Here is a 12,790-nt window from a genome sequence, read left to right on the forward strand (position 1 = left end):
ACGCTTCATCAGCAAGCGAGTTACCGACAGCGTGAACTCCCACACGCTGATGGCCGAGAGTATGAATCACAAAAACAAGCGGCAGATTAGCCTTAAGCTCAGCCACTCGAACCCAAGTCATCTTGTGTTTTATTGTGCTACCCTTGGAATCACGAAAATCATTCTGAATCCAAAAGAACAAGTTTTTATTGTAAGACTGGACACAGTAGTAAGAATCACTCACAATCAGGGCCGGACTGGTCATTCCGGGCACCGGGCAATCCCCCGGTCGGCTGGACCGGGTGGGGGCCGGTTTTGTGACCGGGGGCCGGTTCTGTTGTTGGGGCCGATCACGGTCGGTCCAAATCGGCCCCAACAACAGAACACAGTGCTTACATTAAGCACAATCAGGCCGCCTGTCATTCTCATGCTAGCAGTGGTGCTCCGCGCCGATTTTAAATCAATTATTTCATTATTTAAGGGAGGCTAGGCTACTACTATGAGCAGACAGCAGGCCGCCGCGCCACCCTACTCATTATAATTCATTACACTTACACCCCTACACCACCTGACCTGTCGCATGATATTGTTGTAGACGTGCGGCGTGCAGATTTCACCACCTCCGCGTCTGCGCGCCGTGTTTTTTTAGGGTGGGGTGGTCTGCTGGCTGCCTGGTAGTGATCAAGGCTCATGCGCATTGGGAAAAAGTGCGCGTGACTCTGAGCCTGAGGGGAGGTGGAGGCAGGCATGCAGGCCAGGCCAGAGAGGGAGAGGGAGATAGGGAAAGCCAGGAAAGAGAGCGGCATCTGTCATTTAATTTCCCCCGTCTGCCTCCCGCAAATGCGAAGGAATATGGACCAGATAATCGCTGCCGTATTGCGTCAGATATCATTCGGGATGCGAGGATTCTTGTGCTGCCACTCACTCACCCCTGACCTCGTGGCATTGGACCCATGTTACCATAGACTATGTGTGCCTGCCAGGACTCTCCTTGCTCGTGAGTACAGGTTGTTTGTTCAGTGTCACCGTTTGTTTACTTCCGCTAGTGACTGTGACTGTCATGTGCACAAACCCAGAAGAGCAGCATGGACTTTGTCCGGCACTTCTCGGGTGAGGTTTGTAATTTGCGGCCGATTCTAGCAGAGTGAATGGAGACTCACGCGGCAACACAGATTGTCAGCAGAGGAGCCGGGAATAGGGTGCCGGAATCCGTTAATCTTGAGACCTTTCCAGCTCCCAGTTACACATCTCTCATCATTATATCTACCACAGGAGGCCATTTCAGCACAGCACGACTCCTGTCCCAGGCTTTCCCTATCAGGTGCATTAGTTTACATCAAGCAAATACTACTACTACACCCAGAGGCCCTTTGGTGTGTTACATGGACACCTTGGTCGTAACGTATTTGTTAGCTCTGCAGAGCTCAAGCTGATATCATGGTTTACATTTAAAAATGGAAGAGTCTGTGGTTTGAGACAAGGGACTGGTACGTTAGCAGCATGGTGGTCTAATGCACCCACTGCGTAAGTCTCGTTTCTCCTGAATGTCGAGGCTGGAATCTATTGCGGGGCAACTCAGTCTGCACTACACATCTATGTCCCAAAATAAAAATCTTTAACATATGCGGCAAGCACCTGCACAAAATACAATACCGAACACGTATTAATCAGCAGAGAGGCCAATTATGGAATGGGCATAGATTGTGCAGTGGCAGTTCTGCCACAACACGGTTAAGGGGATATTGTAGGCAGTGCGACTCCGAGAGAGCTGACACGTGCACACCATGGCGAGACATGGGGGGGTTCAACCGTGGCTTGCTCAACTGTACTTGTGGCCTCGGGTGTCATGAAAGCAGACAGTGACAAGAACAGGTAGTAGTTTCAATTTCTTGACATCCGCTTGACCTCACGTTAGGGGCAAGGGGTGGCACAAGGATACAACCCTCTGTAGTCACTAGGGGCAGATTTATGATAACTGGCGCATCCCCAGGGATGCGGCAGTTATTTTGCGCCACTTCTCCGCCACCCATGGTGCGCCGCATTTACAATGCGGCGCACCATGGGGCAAAAACGGCACAGATGCGTGACGCATCTGTGCCGTAAAGGTGGCGCATTGCTGGAGTTGCGTCGCAAGCGCGACGCAGCTCCAGCAAGGCTCGGGGGTGCTCCATCTTTACAATGCTGCGTCAAGACCTACGCCTGCTTCAAGCAGGCGCAGGGTTTTGACGCAGCATTGGCCTGAAAGTGACTGAGTGAAATCTTATAGATTTCACTCAGCCACTTTTGCGAGGCGCACCTACCCCGGAACGCCCACCCTGCTCCGGAACGCCCACAAGTGGCGCAGGGCTTTACAACGTGACGCATCTGCCTAGATGCGTCACGTTGTAAATGGGTCGTAGGGATGCGCCACGTTTATGCCGCAGTTGCGTGACGCAAACGTGGCGCATTCCCAACATAAATCTGCCCCATGGGGTCAAAGGGCGAGTGTTGCCACTTCAGCACTCCTTGGCATTTTGGCGGGGTAAAGGGGCTTCCTTTTCCAGACTCTCACACGAAGTTTCCCTAGAGCAGTGAATCCCAAATAACATTAAAAAAAAAACGTAGGCCCTAAACCCAGCAGATCCTGTCGCAGCAGGGAGCACACTGGAACGCACTCCCACAACCATCTGAGATGTAGGCTCTTTAAGCTGCCGTTCTTCCAAGCCTGAAATGACATAAACAGATTTAACGCCTATCATGATTACAGAAGATTGGAACTGAAATAAAGACGAGACCATGTAGTAAAATCGCCGATGCGGCCTCGTCTGCCCGCCCACCGCCTTTCTGGATGACTACAGAAAAGGGGCGCACGGCACGTAATACAGGAGGCGCGTGGCTGATTTTAGACAAAGCGCTATTCTGATTGCATTTACACAGCGCTTACTGCTCTCAACAACACAAGGCGTTAAAGCGCTTTATGGCGTGTAACCTTTTAGCTCAGAACCAGGGCCGCCTTTTGGCACGGGCGAGCGGGGTCCCGGGTCCAGGCCAGCAATTTTCAGAGGGGCGTAGGGAACTGCCTGTATTAAGGTCCTGAAGACAGTAGAGTCCCTGTTTCCTGGCTCCAGTACTGCGGCAGGTGCAGTTTTTAATTCCCCTCAGCCTGCTTTCTTGCACTGCCTTCTCCTCTCACCCCCTCCTGACACACGCTACTAACCCCACCCTCTCCAACAAATAACCTGACCCCAACGAAAAATGCTAATCTGTGCATAATTTAGTAGGGTGGGAGGAGTCAAGATGTGTTCAGAGGCCAGTCACTACTCTTTATGCAATTAGCAGAGGGATGCCCTGTGTGCACAAAAGGGGCTCCCCCATAACCTTATTTATTCACCAGCATCGAGGGTTCCAACTTTCTTTCCACCCAGGGCTCTACCCTGGCAAAGGCCGACTCTGCTCAGAACTCAAGGTTAGGCATTATTCCAGTGTTTATTGGTTATTGTTGGTTACTGGGATTAATCATGTGCTGTTAAGGAAACCATTCCATGTATTTACTCCTGTGATTTGTGGTATATTACATTAAGGTTTTGTTGGGTGTATCTCTCAGACACCGCTTTCGAAAAAAGGCATTATTACTTTAAAAAAATTAATAAAAGGCACATCTGATGACTCCTTGGTTCAGTTTGCTAAAACTACATTAATACTGCCTGGGTTAAAGTTTCACCCACTGGTAACAGACCTCAACACAGCAACCAGCAACTGAAAACCATCTTTGCAAATGGTCTGTCATTTCACAACACTATCTTGTCGTTGTTTAATCTCTGATGTTGTTGAGCTAAATATGTTTTACTGTAGAAATCTTAAATTGTGCAGTAAACGGTGGCTTATGTGGCAAGTGCAGTAAATCCAAAATATATGTTGAAAAGGCCTCAGAATTTCATAATGCCAGTGGTCCTACAGAAGAGGGTGCACACCTCGACACAGTGTGTATATGAGCTGTAAGCAGAAGATGTTAGATCATAAATAAACATCTGTAGTGTTTCTATCCTGGTCAGGAGGTCTAGCAAATGTTTCCAGGTGACCCCAACTTTGGTGAAGATATCCCACCCATTCATGGCAGGCAAGTGCCACATTCTGAATGGTTTACTTACACAGTGTCCCTATTGCAGCAGGGCCAATATATCTGTGAACTAGGATCATCTGTAAAGAAGTTGTTACTATCTCCTACCACAGGCTTGGCCTCCCACCCTCCCTGCGGGAGTATTTCCAGGAGTGTCCCATACCTAGACGGCAGCAGTGTAAGACCAGTGCACATCAATGGATGACGTGATGATGGATGCGGGAGACTTCTGACATCAGCAAGCCCCAATTGCCATGCCCATGAACTCATGAGACTCTGAAAGACTGACCAGTAGTCCAGTGCTTAATGTGTAAAAAAAAAGAATTCGTGTCAAGGCTCTCGTCAGGAGGCCACTGAACTAGCTACTGTCCCTGAAAGTACCAATACAGCTTTTAACCACCACACTCCTAGAAGAATGACAATTGGACTATTCCAGGCCCCTAAAACTACAAGAATAGCTTGGTTGGCAGGCATTAGCCATTTTTAAATGTATATTGAATAAAATAACTACTGTTGTAGTGCTCCTCTCAAAAGTAGACAAACAGCACCACCATGTGCCAGATTGTCAGAAGGACCGGTGTTGACAATTGAGTGCTGAGCCCCGGAAACCACAGGCTCAAATTAAGCACTGCAGTGGTCACTCGCAGCTTGGGCATGGCTAGGTTGGAAAAGCGAAAGCAGAATCCACTCACAGTCAGCATCCCATGAATTGGGTCTGTAGGCCTTGTGGTTACTCCTTTGCAAGTAGCAAAATGTGCACATAACAGAGACCACACAGCTAGTGATACATTGATCTAATCTGTATCTACACGTCTATATTGGTCCTTAGATTGTGCCTGCAGAAGCTGCAGGCACAATCTAAGGACCAACATAGATGTGTAGATAAATTAGATCAATGTATCACTAGCTGTGGTTTAAAACGTTAGTCCCACATGATGTGCATTAGTGAATGAGAAGCTGTTGTGTCTTACATGTGATGTTGTCTCTGTTATGCTGGTCATAACAATATGTGTCATTTGAGCTGCTCAATCTCCCTCTATTATATAAACTGTATTTTAAACTATTTATCATGTCATAATTGTGATGTAATGTTTTGCTTAAATTTTAATTGCGATTCTCCTATTAACATGACCAGAGAATCTGGATTTCATTAAAGACACGGAGGCTGACATTATGCATTTATCCTTTAATAGCAACTCACACAGCCGCACTACATCACAAAGGATAAAGTTCTAGAGTCATAACAAAGGATGTATCTAGGAGATGATCTGCCTCTTTTAAAAGAATCGCAGCAGGAAGAACTTCAAAAGGAACTGAGAGATCCGGGTAACGGGAAACAACTTCATGGGATGAAACATCAAGGAAGAAACTTCAGCAAGTCAAAGGCCAGCCGGTTAAACGGAGTTGCCTGAAAGAAAGAAATGAGTAAGAACCAAGAGCCTGAAGAGCAAACTCATCACATGGGCATAGCAAAGATTAAAACCAATTGAAGCAATTCATAAAATCATGCACAAATACAATATATCAAAGATGTAGATGTAATAAGTTCAAAGACACCCCTCAAGTTGTAAAAGGGAGGAGGGAGGGATAATGTCAGCCTCCGTGTCTTTAATGAAATCCAGATTCTCTGGTCATGTTAATAGGAGAATCGCAATTTCATTACAAGACCGGAGGCTACATTATGCATGTTCGTAGCCCCGAAGGACCACCTCAGACATATGCTCGATAGGCTTACAGTAATGACGAGCAAAGGTATTAGCATTTGACCAGTCAGCAGCTTTCAGAATATCATCCAACTTACCACCTGACCAGAAGGACTTACTGGCCATAGCTCCTCTGACAGAATGTGCTTGGAACTTAGAGAGGTCAACACCAGCAAGCTTCATGGTAGATTTAACCCATCTAGCAATGGAGGTGGAAGAAACAGGTTTGAAAGGTTTCACAAAGGAAACTAAGAGTTGATTTGCGTCATTGGGGCGCAGGAGAGACATCCTTGCGTCATATTCTTTCATGCAAGCAACCACACAAAGTTTAGGTAAGGTGTGAAAACGAGGATAGAAGATAAAATCTGACATCGTTTTGGTTCTTCTAAGTAATTCGAACTTGACACCAAACATATCATAACATCTATTTGAAATGTCTAAGCTTCTGATGTCAGATACCCTCCTACAGGAAATTAAGCACAAGAGTGTAGCAAGCTTAAAGATGAGAAACTTTCTATTAAGGGAACAATTATCTGGCCAGGAACAAAAAAGGTCTAAAATGCACTTGACATCCCAAAGGGTCTGGTATTTAGGTCTAGGGGGTCTCCTTAGTCTTATACTCTTGAGGACCCTACAAATGATAGGATTTTTACCTACCGATTTACCGTTGATAGGAGCGTGACCAGCAGAGATTGCGGATCTAAAGCAGTTAATAGAGCGATAGGAAAGGCCTCTGTCAAATTGTTCGACCAGGAAATTAACGATATTCACGACAGGAGTCTCCACGGGATCCAGACTCCTTTCCAGGCACCAATGAAACCATTTCTTCCAAATGCTGTTGTATCTAAGGTGTGTCCCAGGTGCCCAAGATTCTCCGAGAAGAGAGAGAGCTGTCGACGAAAGTCCAGACAGCTCGTTGGATTGCCTGACACTTTCCAGGCAAGAAGGTTCAAATTCCCCTCGAGAATAAGACGGTGATCTTCCCCGTCTGCGTTTGAGACCAGGCCTGGAGAGGCTGGGATCAGAAAGGGAATGTCGCATGCTAGTTCCAGGGCTGTCGGGAACCAGGCTTGGGACGGCCAAAAGGGAGTTATTAGGATCAGGGGGCATTGATCCGATCTGACCTTCTGAAGGACTCTCTGAATCATGGCGAAAGGAGGAAAGGCATAACCCAGGAAGTGGGACCAGGGTTGGAGAAACGCGTTCACAGCAAGAGCGCCCGGGTCTGGCATCCAACTGAAGTAGTTGGGAAGTTGGAAGGTAAGCCTGCTGGCGAATAGATCCACGTCTATGGGACCCCAAAAGTGGGAGAGGGAATTGAAGACGTTCACGTCGAGTTTCCAGTCCGAGAAGTCAATAAGGAATCTCGAATTCCAGTCTGCTGAAATGTTCGATTTCCCGGGGAGATATTCCGCCCTGAGGGAGATTTTGTGCTCCAGACAGAACATCCAAAGTCTCCTGGCAAGGTTGGAGAGATCCGCAGATCTCGTCCCTCCAAGGCGATTGATATAGGCCACAGCGGAAACGTTGTCCATCTTCAGAACAACGGACCTCCCTTGGATGGAGTGTTTGAAGCTCATAAGAGCGTATAAGCCAGCCGTCAATTCCAGAAAATTTATGTGTTGGGAGGATTCCGATAGGGTCCAAACCCCACCGGTGTCCTGGTCCCCCAAACGAGCACCCCAGCCATGAAGACTGGCGTCTGATTCTAGGACAAAATCCGGGGATGAGCCGAAGATAGCTTTGCCGTTCCAGGCGTCTAAGTTCCCCAGCCACCAAAAAAGCTCTGTTCTCGCATCCGGATCCAGAGAGACAAGGTCCCCATACCACAGACCTGAATTGAGGGCTTTCCTTTTTATTCTCTGAAGTGCGCGGTAGTTCAGAGGGCCGGGAAAAATAGCCTGGATGGAAGAAGAAAGGAGCCCAAGAAGTCTGGCTAGTTCGCGGAGAGTTAAAGAATCTTGTTTCAGAACAGACCTGATCTCCTTCCGGATCTTGGCAATCTTCTTGGCCGGAAGAAGGAGAAGACATTTCGTGGTGTCTAGAGTGAAGCCGAGGAATTCTATAGTTCTGCAGGGAGAGAGCATGGATTTGTCTCTGTTGATGATGAACCCTAGGCTCTCTATCAGGTTCATGGAGGTTTCTAGATCTCTTAGGAGGTCTGAATGGGATTGGGACATGATAAGAATATCGTCCAAGTAAATGATGAGGCGGATACCTATCTCTCTTAGAATTGTAACGACACACTTCATGATCTTGGTAAAGCACCAAGGGGCAGAAGAGAGGCCGAAGGGAAGAGCTTGGAACTGGTAGAGATGTTCCTTCCAAGCAAATTGAAGGAAGGGTTGATGTTCCTTGTACATGGGAATCGTGAAGTAAGCGTCCTTCAGGTCTAACTTGGCCATCCAGTCCCCTTCCAGAAGGAGATCCCTCAGGAGGTGGATACCCTCCATTTTGAAATGGCGATAAACTAGGAATTTGTTGACTTCTCGAAGGTTTATTACGGGTCTCCAACCCTTGTCCTTTTTCTGAACGAGAAACAGTGTGCTTATGAATCTTGCATCGGACCAGGGAACCTCCACTATTGCGTCTTTTTTGAGCATGGAAGCGATTTCTTCCTCCACGATCTTTTCTTGATCTTCTGAGAGGACAAAGGGGTGGGGTAAGTGTGACTGGAGGGGAATCTGTAAGAAGTCTATCTTGAAACCCATGACGGTTTCTAAAACCCATGGGTCTTGGGTAATTGAATCCCAAACATGATAAAACTGTTTTAGCCTGCCCCCTACTATGGGAGGGATAGAAGAAGGAGGAGTAGTACTTACTTGTAGAGTTGGAGGTGTTGGGAGCGCCTCGACCTCTTGAACCACGGTTTCTCGGGCCTCTTCCTCTTTGGGGGAAGAAGGGTTGTCTAGGGGGGTAGAAGCCCCTTCCTGTTCCTCTGAAGGATGAGTAGGGTTGTTGGTTGCCTCGGCCGGAAGAGCGACCCCTTCTACCGGCCTGGCCAAAAAGGTTGGTGTTGAATACCCGTCTCAGGTTGTTCTGGGCTCTATCAAGGGCAGTAAAGGTGGATACGTATTTGCCAATCTCTTTGATTATGTCCTCTCCGAAAAGAAGGCCTTTGGGGTTCTGGGAGGGTTCCTTCTCCGCCATGTCACCTAATTTGGGGTTGATTTTGTTCAGAATAGATCTCCTCCTCTCAATGTTCAAACTAGAATTGGCGTTGCCAAGGAGAACGATGGCCCTTTGGCTCCAACCTCGAATAAGGTCAACGTTCAAGGGGGTAGAGGAGAGGTGGGATTGTTCAGCCATATCTAGAATTCTAACCAAGGGTCCTAGGACGTCTAAAAGTCGGTCTTGGCAGCCCTTGAGGGACCTCTCCAATCCTTTTCTAGGGTCACATCCTAATTTAAATAGGAATTTAATGAGGCTAGGGTCTAGGTTTGGAGTTTGGCAGACTCTGTCATCAATGGTAGGTCTGGGGGATTCAGACCTCATTGTGTTTCTGGTGTTTCTATCCAGAAGGTTTCTCAACCAGCGTGTAACAAATTTGGAAACATGATCCTGCGGGAACCATTTTGAGCTGTTGGGGTGAGAGATGTTTAGGGGGGAAAACATCTCCTCTCCAATAGGGTTTAAAATAATATTTTTTGGGGTAGGTTCCGGATCGAATTGGGAGTTAAGATCATGTTGGACCTCATCCAGGTCAAAGACGAACTCGTCTGAAGGGTCTTTGGAGGAGTTGTCATCCAAGGAGGAGGGAGAGGAGTCAAGACCAACATTTCTATTTGTTTGGTTAGCACTATTCCAAAGTGTGCCGCGAGGGGCACCATACATATTTGTGCCGCCATGGGCACCGGTCAAGGGAGTGTCCCGAGGGACATCAGGTTCAAGTGGGGCGCGGTGGCCTCCCATCCAAAGTGAGGTGCTAGGACCTCCTGTGCTTTGAAAGGCTCTAGGGCCTGTAGTGCTTTCGCAATGTTTGGTCTTTTTGGGTCTCTTACCGTGTAAGGGGAGATCCTGGGGGTCGCACGGTCTTTTAGAGAGCATGACTTCTCTGAGGGAGGACATCATGCAAGACTTAATTTCTTGTTGCAGAAATTTTTTAAGCGAATCGTCAATGGGGGCAGGTGAGCTAGCAGTGGCGTCATCAGAATCCATGTCAGACATGGTGTGGTGATGAAAGATTATTAACAGGTAAGATAATAATCAAATCCCCTTTTTCTCCTCTTTTTTTTTTTTTTTTTTTTTTTTTTTTTGAGGTTAAGTCTCAAGCTACTCCCCTTTTTTTTTTTTTTTTTTTATATATAGGTAATTATCCCAGGCTGAAAGGGTAAAGGGGTATAATTATGGTGAGCAATTATGTAGGTAATTATCCTAACCCCAAAGGGTAAAGGGGGGTATAATTAATATGATAAGTAATGGGTAAAGTTAAGGCTCATAAAGTCCTCAGCAAAGTATTGATAAAACAAAGGGACGCTTATTATGAAAAAAGCGTGTTTAGAAATATTCCTAAATATATCTGGGAAGTGAGCGCAGTGGTCGTATGTCTCCGGCGGCTGAAGCAGAGCAACTGACAAGCTAATTCAGTCGTGCTCGAGCTCAGCCGCCGGAGGAAAGGAAAGTGGCTTGGAAGGGGAAGCACGCAACGCGGGTGTTGCGAGCGTGCTTTCCTCTAAGCCAAAAAACAGGAAGTGGGGCGAAATCGTAGGCGCACCTCCGCTGAGTGAAACGGAGATCCGACGCGCGTTTCAAGCGGCGAAAGGCGAGAGGGAAGTCGGAAAGACGGTATGAAGGGGAGCGCGGTCGCGCGTTTTATAGGGGAAAAGGGGGGTGGACAACCATAAATTGGAAGTCCATTGGGAGGGAGGGTGGGATGGGAGGGGGGGAGCCTGCGCCACCCACCACCATTAAAATCTGTGCTGAGACACGGAGTTAGGGGAAAACCATCGCAAGGTTACTAGAAAACGCTGAATATAGGTCTCAAATAAGCACAAAAGTACTTGGCTTAAAAGGGCAGTACAATACAATAAAATCAAAGCGACATAGAGATATAGAATTTAACAAAATACAAGTCTAAGCTTAAAATCAAGGAGCAAGTAATAGTAGTGACTTATCTGCTGGCGAGCCGCTTTTAAAAGAGGCAGATCATCTCCTAGATACATCCTTTGTTATGACTCTAGAACTTTATCCTTTGTGACGTAGTGCGGCTGTGTGAGTTGCTATTAAAGGATAAATGCATAATGTAGCCTCCGGTCTTGTAATGAAATCTAAGATTTTTTAACAAAATGCTTTTGGACTGTACGTATTGAATATGGTATTCAATAATTTGATGTATTGTTAATTATTGTGTATTGATAACATATTGTCTGGTCAAGGGGATTATTTCTTTTTTGGGTATTATATGCATATCTCAAAGGTTTTCAGGCTGTGTTCAAAGGACAACCCCCCCCCACCCCAAACCCCCCCCTTTAGTAGCGGTCGGCTACGCGCGGGACGGGGGCTGGTCTGGCAAAATTTGGCAGGGCTGCTTTCAGTTCCCAGTCCGGCCCTGCTCACAATAAGAGTAGTCACACTAGGATCAGCGTACTCCAACGCGAGTAAAAGAGCACGAAGCTCTGCCAATTGTGCAGTGCAATTCCCTAGAGTCTGCGAATGCACTACTCTGGACTTGAACTCATCGTTCACCATGGCACTGACCACAATGGTGCATGCGGAAACGTAGGCGTGTTTAGAGCCATGCGCAACCTGCGCCGAACCATCAGTGTAAATGATGCAATGGAAGTCCTCCAAAGGTCGCATTGCTAGAGGAGCAGGATGAACAAATTCCTACTGCAAGTACTCCTGCGACCGTAATGAGGCGTCAAAAATAAATGTGACATCCGTGGACGTCAAGAAAGCAGCCCATTGAATCTACCGAGGGTGCAAAGCTTTAGAATTTGGTACACTGGCTTTTGTAACTGCCTCCAAATGAGGACAGGGTGTAACAACCAATATGCGTTTTCCCTGTGACAGAGCACGTTCCATAAGAATCGCCATCTGTACAGCCGTTAACACTTTCGCCACAGTGGAAAACCGCATTTCAGCCGAAGTGTACAAGTGTGACTTGTAGGCAATAGGCACTGTGTCTCCTTCATTAAAAGTTAGGTACGTGAAACCCACCGTCCCAGGAATGATTCTTATTACCAGGTTAGTGTGGTTATCACGAGTCAGTAAGAATTTAGAAGCGAGCAGATCAGCCTGCAAAGATTGCAAGATGGCTGAGTACTCAGGCAGCCAGCGTGATTTGGAAAAAGTTGGTTGTATCAAAGCATACAAAGGCTTAATACGCTGGGCATATTCCGGAATGTATGTTCTCCCGAAATTTAAAAAACCCAGTAAAGACTGTAATTTTTTCAGTGTTGTCGGAGCGCGCAACTGTGCACATTTCTCCAGGAAGTGAGGAGCCAAACCTCTACCTTCATTGTTGAGCTCATAGCCCAGAAACAACACTGTGTACTCTGCAATGTGCGATTTCGCAATGTTAAATTTGTAACCCATGTCTGCAAAGTTACAAATTATGCTGTTGACTCGACACAGATGCTCCCAAATTTCGTCGTCTGTTAGATAAATGTCATCCACATACGAGCAAGCATCCGGGTCGATCCTCTCCAAGAGAGAGACAATGCGGGCAGTGAAAATCCCAGGACTATTCTTATAGCCCATCGGGAGACGCCGAAAGTGTTTTTGGACCCCGGCGGAAGTAAAGCTGGTCCAGTGGGAACTAAGACCATCCAATCTCTGGGCATAAAAACCGTTGGAAATGTCAAGCGTGGTTTTAAAACGCTTACGCACAAGACTATCCACTAGTGCAGAGCCGTGAGTATTCTGTACTGCACAGTTACGGCAATGCGAGTTTAAATGCCTGTAATCCAAAACCAAACGATACATTCCGTCCGGCTTGTTCACAGTAAAAAGGGGGTTATTCATTGGAGACACGCACGTTTCAATCACTCCCTGATATTCCAATTGTTCA

Source organism: Lissotriton helveticus, chromosome 3_2, assembly GCF_964261635.1.
Source record: "Lissotriton helveticus chromosome 3_2, aLisHel1.1, whole genome shotgun sequence".
Taxonomy (NCBI): Eukaryota; Metazoa; Chordata; class Amphibia; order Caudata; family Salamandridae; genus Lissotriton; species Lissotriton helveticus.